The 19,587-nt window shown below is 41.0% G+C and overlaps 1 long non-coding RNA gene across 1 annotated transcript in view; it reads right to left on the bottom strand.

Moving 5' to 3' along the window:
* Positions 1-254: 254 nt before the first annotated feature.
* Positions 255-19,587, bottom strand: part of LOC144891398 (uncharacterized) — a 68,552-nt gene continuing 49,219 nt past the window's right edge. Inside the window, exons 2-3 of the long non-coding RNA XR_013622930.1 lie at positions 1,443-1,669; positions 255-1,327 (exon numbers count right to left, since the gene is read on the bottom strand). This is a non-coding gene — a long non-coding RNA (uncharacterized LOC144891398). The remainder of the gene's footprint in view (positions 1,328-1,442; positions 1,670-19,587) is intronic.

Here is a 19,587-nt window from a genome sequence, read left to right as displayed (position 1 = left end):
TGACAGCAAAGGTGAGTCAAAGGTAGAGATATCTTGTTGAGAATTGAGTACTTTAGGTTGACTACTTGCTGTTGTAATTTTTGTTTTTATTTTTCAAATGATATGAAAATATATTCGGAGACTAAAAATCAGTAAACAATGGCTCCGTTTTATTTGTGTTGTGTTGTGTTGTGTTGTTGTTGTTGTTGTTGTGTTGTGTTGTTGTGTTGTGTGTTTATCTTTGCCTTGCAAACAGAGAACAAGAACTGAATAGTGTCAATTATAGAACCAATAATATTTATTAATTTTCATGTTAAGTCTTGGTAAAGAAAAAGTTTCAAAATGAAATGCAACATTTTCAGACCACCTTGATATTACATAAAAGGTTTGACAGAACATAATGAAATATGTACCTGGTCAGTTTAATGCTGAAAGAAGTTTGATATGTTGAACATTAATAATAATTGATATTTTGTAAACAGTGTTATGTTTTGATGTGCCAGAGAGAATATCATGCATATATTATTTCATCAATCAAAGGGTACAACAGATGGACACATATTGCATAAAGCAGCACACACAACAGCCATTTTGTCAACAATGTTTACGTCATCTTCTGCATCACCACATACTAAAGAGGATAGGTATTGGTCCTTCCATCATGGTGTACTTTTGTTTCCACTGTCCGATCACGCGCTCAACATGAATGCGAACATGAGCAATTTCTCGTGTTTCATCAACTTCTCGTCGTGATAGCTGTTTTCTCCCCTTAGTGAATGCTGGAATTTTCAATTCGGCACAATAAATGCCAACAGAATCTTCAATAGTGAATCCTCGGTCTGCTAGAATAACGTCCCCAGGTAGAAAATTATTCAGGATTCCACAGTTTTCTGTGATATATTTGTCTGAGACACGTCCACCTCATCCTTTGGAAATGTAAGAAATACTACCTTGGGGGGTAATTGCTATAAGAAACTTAACAGTGTTGTGCTGTTTGTAGCTGCTCCAAGTCTGTGCTCGAGCTTTATAATCGGACAGTTTTTCAATAAACACCTCTGAACAGTCCAAAATGCACACACAATTCCTGAAACATCTCCGGAACTCTAATGGCAGGGTACACCTCAGTTCAGCATGAGTAGGCCATCTTATCAAGGGTCTCAGTCTTATGTACAAAACATCAATCCACTTCCTGAAAATTCTAGATATAGTACGAAGTAGAAGGACTAACGCCAAATCTGTATGCAAGATCTTCACCCTTTAAATTCAGTCGCAGTCTCAATACAATCATCAGCTGCTGGAAATTTGTCAAAATCCTGGATTGAAAATCTTTCACACATGGACACAGTATCTGCAAGAGGCACATTAAAGTCGCAAAATTAGGCCAACCGGTGTAGAACAAAACCTTCTCATCAACCTGAAAGCTTTTCTCACTTACAGATAATTTGTTAATGCTTTTCACATACTCTTCATTTTCCTTTCTCAATGAATTGAAGTCAAAGGAAGATCTTGTTTCCAACTCGGAGTGTCCTTCATGGTCAATTCTGTTTGGCATGCCACAGATGTGCAAGTTTCATCATAAACATCTTCGACATCATCCTCTAGGTGAGTGAGTACGATGAGAGCACTGGCTGCTACTCGCCTCTTCATGGACTCCTCTCGCTTCCCACGTCGTTCTTGCACGTTATTGTATCTATAATTAATACAAGAGCAAAAAGTTTTAATTAAAACAAAAGCCATGTCGATGTTACACAATGCCTAGATGCAGCTGTGCCTATAACGTCGATGTTATAGGCACAGGACATTCCTATTGATTCGATTACTTGATGTTATTTTTGTGCAAAGTGACGTGATTTAGATAAGCCTCCATCCAGTACATTATAAATGATGTGAAGGCATGTGTAAATCACATGCTCTTGCTCTTGAAGCTCTTGAAGCATGCTCGTTTTTCAATGTTCTTGATTCTTATTTTGATTTTTATTGTGTTATTCATAAATTCTTCATCAGGTGAAACATAGAATGTTACATATCAGAGGCTTCATTTTTTATTTTGATTTTTATTGTGTTATTCATAAATTCTTCATCAGGTGAAACATAGAATGGTACATATCAGAGGCTTTGTATATTTCATTCATTTTTTAGCACAACACATGTGGCATCATGATCTGAAAAATATTGTTGTGGATATGAGAATGTTTTTTTTTAATTTATTGTATAGTAAATTGTTGTAAATATCACCCTCTGTAAAATGTAATGATTCCTTGTAAATACCTCCGTATTGTAAAGGTCAAAGGGCGTCTTGGTAGTTATTCCATAAACACCACATTGCAGGACCCGATAAAACCCTTGTTCAGTAGCTTATATCTTATTATGTGTCTTAGGGTAAGGCTGTGTCTCCCATTAATTTAAATACTCCATTGCACCAAGTGAAATAAGAATAGGTCCCCTTTCATTTCATTTCAATGGCCAACTGCATTTTGGGTGGTTTTCTTCAACCACCATTGGCCACGAGGCAGGGTTGGGGAAGAAAGGCGTGTCTCCACCTCGTCATAGAGGGGAGGAGTGAGCCAACCCCGAACAACCAACCGAGCACGAGGGGTTTGGTTTGAGAGGGCGGCGGAAGAGCGTTTGGGGGAGGTTCGCAAAGGTTGAGGGGCGGGGCCTATATAACCCGCCACGGGAAGCTCCCAAGAGAAGAGACGAGAGGGAGTCCAAGCAGATAAGTCAAAGAGATGAGCTTTTACAGAGGAGAGACGAGTACAAAGGAAAGAGCTGGGTCGTCAGAGCAAGAGCGAAAAGAGAGGTCCATGACAAGAGCTGAGTTGGTCGTCAGGGGTGGTCAGTGGTTGCGTTGAGTGGTTGCGTTGGAGAAAGAGTGGTTGGACAAAAGAAAGGGAGAGGAGAGAACCCGTCACGCCAGACCCCCCACCAGCGCGTCGGCTCCGACCGTGATCCGACCCGTGATCCGACCCGTGATCCGACCCGTGATCCGACCCGTGATCCCGCGCACACGACCGGATCGGTGGCATCAGCGGCCGTCGAGATCCAGCCCGACGTCCCGTGCGGGATCAAGCTCCAGCCAGCTCCGTGCCGTCCTCCCCCTCCAGCCACACACCTCCTTCCAGCCAACCCACTCTGCAATTCCCCATGTGAGTCGTCTTTGTTTGTTCTGTCCTGGGTAGGTAATTAAGCTTGTATAAGGAATTCCCTGTGTCTCTAAAAGCTTCTGTATATTATTTTATTATCTTTCCTTCTCCTTGGTTATTTTGAGCCTGTAAATAGTAAATAAATTTAGTAGTATTTTCAACCCTTTTCTCGTCTTCTTATTCCTTTTCCTCTTTGCATTCGTCGTCTTAGTCTTTTCCCGATTGAATAGCGGTGGCGCGATACGGCCAACGTTCAGGGTGAATCGGGTTTTAGTCGGGGAATAACTGTTCGGCCGCGGTTACACCACCGCTCGGTAAAAAATAACATCTAATCCGTGGACCGTAACAATATAATGGATGAATAAAATAGGTCAGAGGCTCCAACAACTTCAGATATATGTGATCTAGGATATTCCCTTGGATGTGTGTTGGATGGTTGACTATTTGAGTGAAGCCAGCATCTTTTAGCAAGTGAGGCATGACATTGCTCCTTGATTGGTTGAATGGAATGTTGAAGTCACCACATATGATGGTTTTCCGATCATGGTCAATACACAGCTGTAGGTCTGACAGAAGTTTTTCTTCATCCATCTGTGAAGGTGATCTATAAACTGCAACAAGGTCAAAGTCAGGGAACTGTACTTGGAGAATTTGATGTGTTGTCTTTTTTACTTCAAAACCTCCAGATATATACAGATGATTGTTTATATAAATTGCAAGTCCACTTCCGCAGCCACCACCACATGTTATTAGTTTGTAATCAGGGAGGGAAAACTGTTTGGTGTCCGTTGTATTCAGGAATGTTTCACTGATGCAGATGACATTGCTCTGTAACAGGACAAAATCAACAGCCAGACTACAGAAATGTTTTGGGAGTGATCTGGCATTGAGTGAGCTTATTTTTATTTTTAGTGTTGACTGCTCTGAAACAAACCACTGAGAAGATTGACATTTTTGGTTATTGAGTGCCTTGTTATGAAGCTTTGTTGCTTCTTCTAGGGCTTTTTTATTTGTTTTAATCATATTTTCGTTAAAGGATGACATATAAAGCTGATCTACTGATTGGACTCTGCCAAGAACTACATAGGCTTGGGCACTGCCGAAAAGGGTTTCCATATGAGCAGCAAGGGCCTTAGGTTTAACAATGGTCTGTCCTTGAAACTTGTGGACTGTTACAGCCCAAGCTAGCTTAAGTGGAAACTGAATAACTTTTGCAGTAGCTGTGTGTTGCTTACTTTTCTTTCCTATAGTATAGGTGAAGGAAAGTCGATGAATTGGTGTTTCTGTTTTGTCCTTGTTTTGTCTTAGGTTTGTTCTAAGGTTGGAACCTGTCTGTTCATCATCAAATTGGATGTAAATCTTTGTGATTGCATTGGCATTTCCTTCAAAGCGAATGACTGTTCCTCTTGCTCCATTTGTCAGCCCATCTGCAGTGTCTATATTGTAGGTCAACATTACTCTTGCTCCTAACTTGAGTCCAAGATTGTCAAGAAATGGTGTGTTTTGGACATGTCCATGCTCTCGAACTGGTTTGTACTTTCTCCTCTGAGGATGGATATTCTTTGCTTCAAGTATAACAGGGTCACCTGTTGCAGATGCAGTGCATCAAGCCTTTTTTCATTGAAAATGTTTACATATTCATTCTTGCCATACAGGTGCACTGTATCTGGTAGATAGTCAACATTTACTCTTTCCTTTAGGACTTCCAAGTCTTTATCTGTCTGAGCTCCAAATCTGATTCTGTTCAACATATCTGCATATGCACCATCTTCACCTTGACGATGGTTCTCTCTAAGTTCTATGCAGGAAAATATATTCCAAAGAGGGTAAATGGCATGAGATGCATGGAAATCAAAGCACTGGGGTTCTTGAAATATCCATTTTGCCTGAACAGGTGGTAGTTGAAGTAGGTCTCCAAATAGTAGGACAGAGACTCCTCCAAAATTCTCTTCATTTTCCTTGATCTCCTGAAGGCGAAGGTGTAGCTGATAAAGTAAGTCAGCCTTGACCATTGATATTTCGTCAATAATAAGGATTTTAGCTCACTTAAGAGGGTCCTCCATGTCACGTTCTTTATCAGAGAGGCTGATGAATGTATTGCCAAAATTCATATGGAATGCAGAGTGTAGGGTCAGACCATTGATGTTGTTTGCAGCCATTCCAGTTGGGGCAGTCTTGATAATAAATGGATGGTCAGGATGTCTGTTATCATGTGTTCTAAGAATATGTTCTGCCCACAGTGTTATTGTATTGATAAGAGTGCTTTTCCCTGAGCCAGCTCCTCCATGAACCATAAGCAGTGGTGGTGGTGGTGGTGGTGCATGTGTGTTGTTAGCTAGGCTCTTTCTTAGTTCCTTGCAATAGCCAATAACTGTGTTAAAAACTTGCTGTTGATCTCTGTCAAGTTTTCTTGCTGTCTCAAGCATTTTATCCATATTGGAAATATCTATTCTCTGATACTTTGCTGTCTCCAAAATGGTTTGACCATCTTCTGGCACATCAGCCAACTCACCAGGATGTCTCGCTGCTTGTTCTTCATCCTCAACCATACCTTCTTCTTCTTGGTCATTCCTGTTTTGTTCATATTCTGCATCAATATTATCCCCAATATGGACTGGCCTTGCATCTCCAGCAGCTTCAACTGCTGCTCTGGCTTCTTCCACATTGTTTCTGTTAGGGAAGAGTTGTTCCTTGACTTGAATGACACCATTTGTCTGGCTGTTATAAAGCTGAAGGCAAGCTTCTTGACTGTCTTCATGGAGTTCCTCTTCATGCCTCCAAGGGTGGTACAATAGCAGTTCAGACAATAAATATTCATGGGGATTGGAATCTTTGCTAAATTTGTGTAAACGCATTACAGCCGGATGTCCTCTGAGCTTCATGTATCCAAGAGATGTATCTTGAAGTTTGATAAATTTTGGTAGTGGAACTTGGTAATTGTCAAACCTTGAAACAACACTGTGAGTAGAGCTTTGTCCTGCAGCCCCATCCTCAAATTTTACATTTCTGACCCCATACTTGGTGCAGTTGTCATACATAATTGCAAACTGTGCTAGGCAGATGTTCTCAATTACTTTTGGTCTGGAGGAAACTTGTCATGGATGGATACTTTTGCCACAAAAACTCCTTCTCTACCTTCAATCATAACCCTCCTTTCTCCTGCAAGTTTCTCTTCATCCTTGTTGTTGTCTGATATTTTTACACAGTACTTTGATCTGTGATTCCTAAATCCACTTGGCACAAATATGCACTTTATGTTCGATTCTGTTAAATGCAAGCTTGGTATCATCCTATAGTAGGCTTCACTTTCACCGATCTCTCTGTGTGTCAGGAAAACGTGTGAAAGGTACCTCTGTTTCTCTTGCAGTGTCTTGTTCTTGCTCTCTTTAGCAGCAGCCTTGAGAAACCTCATTGTGCCTGTATCATCCTTGCTGCAGTAATCTGTGATATATGTAATGATGGCAAAGAAGTCCAGGCATACTGAAATATCCATATTTCCATCCCAGGACTTGAGCCACTCTGAGTTGTAATTGTTGACATAGATTTCTTTGACTTTCCTCTTTAAGACAATGTTGGTTCCATTAGATGATACAGATAAGGCCTTGTAATAGTTTTCTTCTGTAACCTGAGCCATCTGAAGAATATCTTTGATTGTCAGGGAACCAAGTGCCTGTTAGTCTAATTCTTCTAAAACTTGTTTTACCTTCTTTAGGGTCTCTTTGAGATGTTTAACTTGTGATTTATATTCAATCAGCTGTCTTTTGTCCAAACAAAACTTTTCTCCATCAGCATTTCTAACAATACCAAAGTTCTCCGAAATCAGTGGTTGTGCAATTATCGTGCGATCACTTGGAAATTTGGGATAGTTGAACCTGCATTGAGTGTTGTATTTTCGGCATGATTTTGTGTGATGGTGAATCTGAACATCCTCTACAATATTTGCAATGTCTGGATCATCCAAGGAGCATGAGGTGAATTCATCCACAAAGGTCATCACAAGTGTGGACTTCTCTTCTTCTGTCAATTGTCCTTCTCTGCCCATACCTTGTAGCTTTATCATGGTATCTGATAAGCCTGGAAATGTTTTCTCAAGCTCAGGGAGGTCACACCAAAGTACACCATGGATATGACCTGCTCCTCTGAGTTGGAATTCCACACGGTAGTTGTAATACTGCACTTTCATGGGACTGTTTTTGCCCATTATGATGTTGCTGAAAAAGGCTTTTACTCGGTGGTCAAATATCCTAGTTACTGTCAACACATGGTCTCGGACAAGGTTGTGCTGGTTCTCTTTTGCAATGAACTGTTCAAGTGGTTCTCCATCAATGAGGATGTCTTCAATGGTGTTTGTGTCTGTTCCTGATTTGAACGATATATCTTTGCCTTGTTGTCTAAAGATTGATAGGAAAATTTCTTTCCAACGCTTGTCTGCACAAGATAGGGTGAAGAAAAATTGGAATGCACCAAGCTGTTCTAATTTTGCAATAAGCTCATACCTTTTTTGTTGCCAGTATTTGGGTGTACCTGGAACTTTGTCAAAGACAGAGAAACCATCATCTACAGTAAGTACGTTTCCATTGGAAATGTTACCTTTCTGGTAACTGACATTAATCTGGCGTTCAAGGGCATATCTTTCGATGTAATAATTGGCAGAGAAAACATAGGCTGTATTAGATGAAAAAGAATTGTCAACATTCAGGATTCTCTGAACAAAGTATTTTTGAGGTGTGAGTTTCTGTTCCCTGGTATAGTTGAGACCAAACTTACCATCTGGGTGAAGTGTAGGAAATGCATTGATGTCCCAGTCATCATCTCTCATTAAATTTGTGGGTACTTTTCCTTCACCTGGTGCAATTGGAACACTTGCTTCATTTGATGATTTACTTTTTTTGTGTACAAATGACGGTTTTGTTTTCAAACATTCTTGCTTCTGGAAATTTATCTGACATTAAAGTTGATTTTCTTAGGGTAATCTGATGTTTTTTGATAGGGTCACTAGAGGTATTCCCCTGACATTCTTTGGTTGATTGGCCATCATCATCTTGGTTCCCATTTATGCTAATATCTTCATCCTCATCAACATCATCAGTGTCCTCATCATAGCTATCATGATCGTCATCAGGAACATCAGCATCATTATTATTCTCATCTGTATCATCCTGGCAACTAAAGGTATAACCTTCATTGATTGGAATGTCTTGATATGCAGGATGTCCAAGTTCTTTCAGCTTTTGTACAGCTTCTATCAGTCTCTGTGGACTAATATATGCCTCCTGGTGAACATTTTTGTAGTTCAGTTTTCTCAAGTTTAACAGGAATGAGACCAGCTTCTTGGGGAGATCTAGGGAGACTGGTTACACAAGACGGAGTGTTGAGGAGATCATTGTCTGTAATTGGGACATTGACAACCTTGTCTTTTAGTGCAGACCACCTACTTTTTGGAAGCTTAAATAATTTCAAAAATAGGATATTCTTGGCAATAAGCACATTTTCAAGTTCTGTAAGCTGCATCTCCTTAGTTTTCTGTGAAATGGTAAGGCCATTCAGATGACAAAGAGGTGGAATTTGCTTCTTCTGGGTTAGATAGGACATACAAGTATGACGTATGTATGTCTCAGCTGCAGGCTTGTCCTCACATTGTAATGTTTCTTTTAACAGGTTTGGCTTAATGTTTTGGATGATACTAACTGTGTGTGGATTCAGCCTTTTCACACTTTTCTTAAACCTCAATTGTTGACATATCTGACATCCATAACTGGGGCTATCAAGTATTTGTTTCTTGAAGTTTTCATGCCTTTTCTTTGTCTGTGTTGGTTGATTCAATTTCTCTCTTTTCCTTGGTCTTCTGTCTTATAATATCTATATTATTCTGGTTGTATATGGCCTGTTTTTGATGTACCCTTTCCTGGTGTTTTTTGTTGTATATAGCCTGTTTCTGTTGTACCTTCTCTTGGTGAATGTTGTCATACTTGGCCTGTTTCTGTCGCACCTGGTCTCGGTGGGTCTTGTCATACATGGCTTGCTTCTGTCGCACCTGGTCTTGGTGGGTCTTGTCATACATGGCTTGTTTCTGTCGCACCTGGTCTTGGTGAGTCTTGTCGTACATGGCTTGTTTCTGTCACACCTGCTCTTGGTGAGTCTTGTTGTACTCAGCCTGTTTCTGTCGCACCTGCTCTTGGTGGGTCTTGTCATACTTGGCTTGATTCTGACACTTTTCTAATCTGTGTATTTTGTAATATTTAGCTTGTTTTTGTTGGATATCCTCCTTATTTACTTGTTTGTATTTCTTCTTTACTTCCACATATTTATGTATATCTTCCTGATTTTTCCTCTTCTTGTAGTGTATGCGTATGGCAAGAGTGAGCTCTTCTAACTCCTTTACATCATAATGGATTTTGCAGTTGGGTTTAAAAGCAAGGTGATGATTAAGGGACTTGAATTGTTTGTTGCAGCCCTTGCAATATGCATTGTGTAGCATTTCCTGGATTGGAATGAGTGCTTGGTAATGCATGTTAGGAATGTATCCCAAAGAGAGCTTTGGGCCAGGGTTGACATTAGATTCCTGACAGTATTTAGGATTGATGGTGTATCCTGGCTGCCCTTGTGACGCAATTTCAATGCAACGACCAATGAACCATGATGTGCACATCACGATAATATCATCTGCCCAGGTGCCTAGTTTTCTCATCTTGTCGATGTAGTCAGTCCACAAGTGGCTTTCCTTGATTAACGGGAACTTCAACTTTAAGTCCTGGATGATTGCAAGTTTTGCAGCATTGAAGAGCTCATGTGTACCTTTTGTCAATTTTTTTGAGAAAGTTCATAACCATCATTCTTAGTCTTGAGTGGTTTCCTGCTGCTTGAACAACATAGTCAGGCAGTCAATTTTGGATAGTTGGTTCTTGGATGAGGTCACAAGTGGCATGAAAAAAACAGTTTCCATCTGCTGCAGTTGGTTTCCTGATGGCCAAAGGCAAATCCTGTTCGTTGATAAAGGTCATTACTTGTGCAGCTAGCCGCTGAGCTCCACTTTCAATATGAGTATCCATTATGACAATAATATATCATACGAGTCGGGCCTTTATGAGATTTGCAGTACACCACAGTGGATCTGTAAATTAACAAAAGGAGAAAAAGTATTAGTATGAACTTTAACTTGTTTTTATGTGCGAAAATACATTTGGAGAAACCTCGGGATTAAAAAAAATGATTAGTGAAATGTATACAAAGTAATCAAAAGTTGTTTTAAGAAATGGAGGATTGTTTTATTCAGAAATGAAGTCAGCTCATTACATCAAATAGCTTGTTATATGTGACATAAAAAGGAACAGTAGGGGCATTGTTGTAAAGGGTGGGAGGAGATATAATTAAGGAAACCATAGGAATATATATGAAATGTCTAAAAGGAAAGGATATCTTTTCCAGGTTCCTCAGACCATTTTAATGAAATAATAAAGATCTTCCTGATTATAGGCAAAGGGAAATAAAATAAGCCTGTATTGTTAATTGATATTTGTCACAAAACTGATATAACATCACAGTGGAATATGTTTCGTGGTGCATATAAATGTCATCTCCATTCATGATCAGTCATACAATATCATGTAGGCCTACCCATTGCAGTAATGTTCACATGAAACTTAATATAATAATTGTAGACATGAATTGAATCAAGTTGAATTGGACTAAAATGACCAGAACTGTATTCAACCTAGGAATTGGATTTAAATAAATTCAATTGAGAATAAACTAAATCCCATCAATTAAATTAAAATATAACTGAATCAGATTGAATTACAAATAAATTAGACTTTTTCTACAAATAGAATAATAGTAGGCCCCCTATTAAGTATTATCTGGTCAGTATTGTAGCGTCATATTGCATGACATCATTTACCATCATACCTAAATGAGATCATATTGGCATTCATCTGCATATGCCATCACTCATGATTTATATGTTCAAAATAGCAGAAAACTTGGTAACTAACTTTTGTCTTCTGTGTTTGCAATATTAAAAGGGTCACCAGTTGGTGACAGACCCAGTGTTTACACACGAAGAGCCTGCATTGTAAGGTACACAAACTTGTGCTCTGGTGTAGAGTCCCTGTATAAAGAGAGTTGCGCCATGCGCTGACCCGAGATTTCTGGTCACGTGATTTCGTGGCGCCATTTTGTGTCTAACTTCACCGTGTGTGAACGTCAGCTTGGTACGGGAATGTTTATTGCCAAACAAAATGACTGGTTGTTCTGCTTTTGGTTGTTCAAACCAATCTGGGAAATATAAGATGTATAGATTTCCAAGTGATAAAGTCAGAAGACAAATTTGGGAAGCGAAAGTCAGACGAAAGAGCTGGAAAGCGATCGACTCCTCGAGACTCTGCCAGGTAGGCCCACGCCGCTTGATGATCGATGTTTAAAAGCAATTCTATCTGCTCGGTTTTTTTTTGGTTGTCTGTCCGTTGAAAACCCTTTTAAAGGGAAGTAATTTGTGTTTGTTTATAATCTTCAAGGAGCTGACCAAAAATGCATTTCCGTGGGAAGAACCCTGCTCAATTTTTTTTGGGTAGTCCTAGCGGACCGCATATTGTCATTGATTGATGAAATGTCCCGGTACAGTGACATTGCCTGGTCTGCGGTTGGGTAGTCTGCGGGCAATGTCACTGTACTTTTTCAGAGGGAATTAATTTTGATTTTATAGGGGTGGGAAACCCATGGTCCGTTTTGTTTTCAGTTGTCTGTCCGTCCATTCAAAACTTATTCCGAGGCAAGTTATTTTTTTGGTTTAAAATCTTTAGCCTAATCGGCAATCATAAAAGCAATTTTAGGGGGGGACCTGCTCAATTTTTTTGCGGGTTGTGCAGCCATCCATACGTCCAAAATTTAGGGAGGGAATTAAGTCACCAGCTATGAAACATATTAATCGATCAGGCAATATCCATCAGAGTTCTGGGCAAGGGTGTAGTCATAAATGAACGTTTCAATCTTACTAGATGCCGATGACGTTTTCCTTATGTCAGAGACAGAAGCTGACTTGCAGCTTGTTAAATCATTACAATGGAAATTGAATATAAATGTCGATAAAACTAAAGTTGTACACTATAGAAATATGGCAATACCATGTACAGAATTTGTTTTAAGTGTGTTAGACTATATGTCGGCTGGAAGTCCTACACCGGAATTGCTCTCGGCACCCTTTAAAAAATATTGGATATGCCCACACTCCTTTCTAAAAGTTATTAAAATTCAGAGAACGACAGCATTGGTTTGTCTTACTTATAATGTTAGCTCTTATATGCAGTGTTGGCTTGTAATATGCATTGCCATACCACTTTTAATATCACCACACAGCTCTTTTTCACGGCAATAGCTGAGTTTTTGACAAAACAAATATCACCTGTATGTAATAATAAGACTAAATATGTGTAGTAATTTTTTTTTAGCAGGTTTAGAATATATCACCCCATATCGCGAATGTACATGTATATCTAATCCGACGCACTTAGACACAAAATGGCGTCCAAATTTGAGTTGACACAACTCTATATACAGTGACTCTACTCTGGTGGTATATCGCATTATTTGGCCCTACATGTACAGTTCGATCACTTGGGTTAGCGTGCTTTAGCCCTGAGTTCGCGTTATTTGGCCCTACATGTAAGGTGGATTCACTCACTGACTCACTCATTGACTCACTGACGGACTCACTGACTCACTGACGCACCAACATTAATGGGGTATAAGCCCAGTGTAAACACTCTGAAGCAGTGCCAAGTAGTGAGTGTCCTGAAGTAGTGAGTCTCCACTCTCCAAGTCTCCTGAAGCAGTGCCAAACAAAAAACACAACCTACCTCTGTTGTTCCTTGTCACAACAGGAAACACCTGTGTAGTGTTAATGTTTGAGAGTGCTCACCAATGAGAATGTGGTATTAATGGAGAGCAACCAATGAAACATCTGGCATAGCACCCAATGAGAGAGTGAGAAAGTGCGACATGTGAACGAAGCTATGCTCCTCTCTCCACATTATTGTGACGACGTATAAATTAAATATTTCATCGTGACGATTGTCATCAAATGTACGAATTTTTAATATATCTCGGCATTTTCCCGTCTGTTATTTCAGGCGGTGTATGAATGACCATGCCGCGATTTAAAAATAAATAAAAAATATATGTCAATGGACTTGAAGTTACAGGCCTTTGAGAATTCATTTCGTTCTATAAAGGGCAACTTTCATCGGATTTTCTTCCCGTTTTTTTTCAACCGAGTCTAAAACTATGTTAGTGAGTGTGAAAAATGAAATGATATATCGAATTTGATTTGAAAGAAAACTGTGAGAGAGCAAGACACCACGGGCCTACAAAACAGGCCTCAAAGCTATGCGAGTTAATAAAATGGTGGATATTTGTTTATATGAAGCCTCTCCCACAATGGGTGGAGCTATGGTTCCCAGAATGGGTGGAGCTTTGAGGTTTTGTCTTCTCTGCAAGAACAACAAGAAGAAGAAGAAGAAGAAGAACAAGAACAACAGCAGAGGGCACTCTATGAGCAGCGTCTGCGACGCGGCTAATAAGATGAAATTCATGTACTATAGATACTAATAGTGTGGTTAATAAATTAATCTACGAAATTAAAATAAAGGCTACCTAAAAACTCCTGAGGAAAAGTAGGCATTTGCGATTTGATATAATAAATTAATTAACAAGTGTATTTCAAAGGTCTATTTGTTTGGCATCCAAATTAGTTACCTTGTATAAATTTGAACAATTTTAAACTCGATACTAAATTTCTACAAAGTTGCTTCCAGGAATATTTAAATAGACTATGCAGGTACAGAATAATCTCTTGTATTTTCCATTATTGCAAATTAAAACAGACTATGCAGACTCTTCAAATTAGATTCTAATGTATTTTAGGTTTAGTCAAAACAATTTCATTTAGGCCTAGATCTACAAAATTACACAATATTTACAAAAGTCAAGGCTTCTTCTCACCTGACAATGCTTTTGGCTATTTTCTCCTGTGCGAATGGAGTAGAATTGTTGAATATAGTTGGAACATAATCTGGGTGGGTTGGATCAAAACTTCTCCTGCCTGCAAATAAATCAAAATGCGAGTGTAGTTACCTCCCTTTACCCGTTGTTTACGTTGACATCGTGGAAATCCCAGCGTGGGTATGGCACCTTTGTCGGTAGGATGTGTTTTAAATTGGTGCAATTTTCTGTCGGAATATACGCATGTTAATTACAAAATACCTCATCATACTGAAGATATCACATACTTCTGAAATTAAAGCAGAATAAATGCAACACGGTTGTATTACCGGTGACCAAGTGATGGCTGCAGACGTAGCTGTGGGGGTCGGCTCCCAGTCTTTCCTACTCAGCGCCGCTTTCCACAGTCGTTTTAGCGTTGTCGTCCGGAAAACGGTAGAATGACAAGCCTGATCCCTTATGAAATCGGGCTGTACATCCGACAGCACAACAACTCTTTACCATCGTGTAGGGGGCAATTTATATGTGAGACGAGTTTCAAATTGCTGCCATTACGTATGGTGGCAGAAGCAATGTTTTTCCACCCAAGTGGTCACGTGACTAAGACGATGACGTCACATGCAACTTCCCTATATGCTTCCTCTCAGCGGCGTAGCGAAGGGGAGGGGGAAAGAAGGGGGCGTCCACCCAGAGCGGAACATTTTAGGCGGCAAATTTGTAATTGCATCTATCTACATTTCCGAGGTAAATGTGCAAAAATCATACTTTGAATGGTCTGCTATAGATTACCCGTATTTTCCCGTGTATCAACCGCACCCCGGATTTTCGACTTCAAAAAAAACCCCCAAAAAAACATTTTCGAGGGGGAAAAAAAAATCGGGAAAATTTAAAAAAGAGACGAGAATAAATAAATAAAATGGAAAGCGAAATATGATGAAAGGAAAGAGAAAATGAAGACAGAGTGAAAATACATGAAATGAGTTGAAAGAGAATTTTAAAAACATTATAATTATTCTTTCTTGCCAATGTGGGGCCCTGAAAAGGGCCGTTGGGTTTAGTCTCTAAAATCCGAAGAAGTCCTCGTCATCCGTTTCTTCAGTCCAATCCGAGTCGGGGTAGGCGAGATCCTCGTCGTCGTTATCCTCTTTTCCATCGTCGGAAAAGGGCCGTTGGGTTTAGGCTCTAAAATCTGAAGAAGTCCTCGTCGTCTGTTTCTTCAGGGAAGACATTACGAAGATCATCATCCGAGTCTGGGTAGGCGAGATCGTCGTTGTTATCCTCTTCTCCATCGTCGGTCACTGCCACTTCATCCTCCCAGATGATGTCATCTTGAGTGCCATCAAGGGCATTAGATATGCAGCACTTGAGGAAGGCCCGCTCGATGATGGCTGCTGGCAACTACTCCCAGACCTTCAGTATCCAGCTACAGATCGTCGGGAGGTCCACCTTCCTCATCCTCCCAGTCTTGGTGAAGGTCTTGTCCCCCGACAGCATCCACTCCGACCAACAGCGCCGCAGACCGTCTTTGAACGGCTTGTTGACTGAAACGTCTAGCGGCTGCAGCAGCGACGTCATGCCACCCGGGATCATCACCAGATCAGTGTTGAGCCCCCTCAGCGTTGACTTGGTCTCCTCTGTCTTGTGACAACGGAAGGCGTCGAGGACGAGCATGCTCCGTCGCCGCAAAAGCCCACCAACTCGTCTCCCCCACACGATGCGGAGCCAGTCATCTACCAGCGCTTGGTCCATCCACCCATTGGCCTGGGCACGAACGATTACACCCGGAGGAAATTTATCCTTTGGTAGCGTCTTCCTCTTGAAGATGATATACGGTGGCAGCTTTCCCCCATCAGCGGTGCACGCTAGCATAACCGTAAAACGATCTTTCTCATGACCCGTTGTAGTGATGGACACCGACTTGTCACCTTTGGCCGAGATGGTGGTCCCTCGAGGCACATCGAAGGTCAGCGACGTCTGATCTGCGTTGCCGATGCGGCTTAGGGGATAGTCGTGCTGCTTGCGGAACTTGATCACGAACTTCTGAAAATTAGCAGTCTTCTCTGCTATGTCATCAGGGAGACTCTGTGCGATGTGGGTTCGCCGGCGAATGGAAAGGCCATGACGACCCATGAACCTGTACGCCCAAGACGTACTGGCCGTGAAGTCATCGACACCTGTTTCCCTGGCGACGAGTCGGGCCTAGAGTCGCAACGCTAGTGTCGCGATGGCGTGTCCCTCGGCTCGCTTCTCTCTCACCCACATTAGCAGTCTCTCCTCCAATGCCGGCCACTGGGCTGCTTTGCCCCTCGTCGCCTTCTTCTTCGGCATCGGCTCCAGCGTCTGCATGTTAGTCCGCCAGCGTATAATGACGGACTCGTCGATTCCGAAGTGTCGGCCGGCCGCCCGATTACTAAACTCTTCTGCAAACCTGCAGGCACGGAGCTTGAAAGCTGCTGTGAATGATCGTGGTGCCATCTCGTGGTCTTGGTCAGGATAGAAGCGAATGGTGAAGCTTGGTCTTGGTCAGGATAGAAGCGAATGGTGAATCTTGGTCTTGATAGCTCGAACAGGCGAGAACGAATGGTGAAACTCCCCGTTGACCTCTCCGTTTTATACATTCGCCCAGCCCATGCGGCGGCATCAAAGCCGACTTCAATAGGTTAGGCCAGATTTAAAAAAAGAGTTGTTGATCATCCCCGCCCGACCCTAAGAAACACACCCGACCCGAAACTTTTTTTATTTTTTATTTTGAAAAAAATCATTAAAAACGAGCTTTTCACATTCAAATTTGGCGCCGTTCTGCCCCGCATGCGCAGTGCGTGCTGCGCAGAGCATCGCAAGTGCCTCGGGCAACCTCACCCATTTTACGTTGGCCATTCATGGCGGCTATTGTGTGATTTTTCCCGCTGAAATCTATTGATTCGTGCTAGAATCGGCTTGAAATGCCTTTTGTGATCGCATCAATAGCCCGTGAGGGTCCTTCCAAGACGGTGAAAGACTGGTTTGCGTGCAATATCGAGTTGGATGTTACAATCTCGGACTTCTATGCAGAGTTCTCAGACGGCAAGTATGATGGGGATGGGGAGCCTTTGCCTGACGATACACGCGGTACTTTTGTCAAAGTATTCGCCGGCCCCAGTAAAACTGACATGACGAAAGTTTCACCAGCTTGCAAAGTTTCTGATGTGACAAAGACTCTTGGCTCATTTCTCAAATTTGGGTTGGCTGCAGACACGGCCACGGATCACAGGATGGAACCCGATGAATGAAGAAATAAAATAATTTTGAGGAGAAAGGAGTCTTTATTTCATATTTTTCCATGTCAACAAAACTCAATGGAAAGTAGGAAAAAAAGTATAAAAAATAAAAACCTCCCTCCCTACCCGAACTTTTGAGAAAAAAAGGACGCTCAACAACTTTATTTTTAGGTGGCCTTACTGCGGCGTTGGTTAGACAATAGGTACGTCATAATGTCCCATGCAAAGCATCCTGTTTACCATGTTGACGCTTTTGTTTTGTGACTTAATCCTATCTTTATTTAGCACACTCTATTCACTATGTGACCTGTCATTCAAAGAGGACTAGTGAAAGTACACATTTTCACAAACACGCATAGAAAAATCAAATATTACAAACTTCAAACTTTCTTGTATTTTGACTGGCAGCAGTAATCGGCGTTGAACCTACTTTAGTAACGTAATTGACGATCATTCATCATTGTATCCCCGCAACCCCAAAGTAATATAAAGATTACGTCCCGTTGATATGACAGTTTTTCAATGCACAAATTTTTCTGTTACTGGGCAATTCCACGACGTTACGGAGTGACACTTTGGCATTTTTGTGAACTTTGATTGCTCTAGCACAGCGATAAAGCCACTAGTACCTACTCTCTATATATCATATTGTGAAGGAAGAATTGCACTTTACAGAGATATTAATGGAGTTCCTGTAAGTTGGACCATTGTCAAGTAATTAACATTCAAAAACTGTGTTACGGAGTGACAGTCTTTTGTCATTTATTAAACAATAACATTTATTGAAAACTCTGCTCTCACAATAGTTATAAAATTGTAATGAAATACTGGGAAGATACACTAATAGTTGTACCTTCAGTACAGGGATTTCAAAATTCCAGTCATGACCTAATTACTCTGTAATAATTACAATAGTCCCGTTACGGAGTGACGAAAAATCCCGTTACAGAGTGACGAGTCAATTTTGAGGTTTCTCCCAAAGCAACAAATCATTTCTAGATTACGCCAGTCTTTCATTCTGAACCCAGCTGAATTGTGCTGGCGTTTCAACATCTAACACTTTAGAAAATAATAAAAATCCAAATCTGAACTGAGAAAATATACAATAAACATATACAAAAGTCAAGAAATAGACTAAAGAAATTGAGAACAATTTACGAGTGGATGACCAGAAACAAAACAAAGTTTGGAATTAATCAGTTGGCCACATCACAAAACTTCACATGACTGCCCTGCAAAAGGTTCCCTTTCCCAAAGGACATTCAGCAAATACACAATGATTGCGATGGTCGAGGGATGGCTGAAGAAGGAATCTGACGACTTGGTTGGAATCAATCCAGGATTTATCTTCCACCTCTGGGAATGTATATGCCAAGTCAGATAGGCCCGCTTTTCGCAAAAATGATACTTCCAAACAACCATCATCTACTATCTGAGTCACCTGGCCAACAAACAACTTCTTAGATTTTTTTGTGACATACTGTACAGTCACAAAGTCACCAGGGTGCACTTGGGGTTGACTGTCTGAGCTGGGGCGCTCAGCAGGTGCTGGACTAGCAGTATTTTGACATTCCAAGGATGATACATGGCACTCGGGGTGAAGACTCACCAATTCAAATTCTGCCGCTGTTGAGTACACAGAGCTGCTCACAACATATTTCCTCACAGGTGTTTCACACAGTGTGTTTGGTGTGTATTCGGAAGCGACTTCACTAACTGCCAGCGCTCGTCCAATTGCGACTGGCACTTCTGAATGTCTCCTGCTGCGATGAATAAAACTTCGATCTTTTTGCACTGTGCCGCTGCTACGTGGAAGAAGGATTCTGCATCAGATACAGAATCCCCAGCCAGATTTGCCAACCAAACTCTCCTCTTTACCTCACCTTCTATCCCATCAACAGCGCCCTTACCGTGAGATGTGGGAAAGAAATTCCAGGATAATTGAATCATGAACAATTCTTGAAGGAATGTTAGATTGGAAAACAAGAATTTCTGTTTAAATTGACTGGCGACAGATTGTTTAAATTGAATTGACGACAGATTCATTTCTGTTTAAATTGACTGGCTGCCCCATCTGAAAAAAAGTCAATCGCCCTAATCCTGGGGTGGTGTGATATCAGTGTGGTGATGATATTGGACAGGAAGGTATGAACAGCATATTTGCCATGCTGGAGGTCATCGCTAACAATAACGAAAGACTCAGTAACATTAAC

The sequence above is a fragment of the Myxine glutinosa genome, chromosome 3 (assembly GCF_964187855.1).
Source record: "Myxine glutinosa chromosome 3, kmMyxGlut1.1, whole genome shotgun sequence".
Lineage (NCBI taxonomy): Eukaryota > Metazoa > Chordata > Myxini > Myxiniformes > Myxinidae > Myxine > Myxine glutinosa.
Note: the sequence above shows the minus strand (reverse complement) of the source record. Positions and strands in the feature narration are given on the sequence as shown.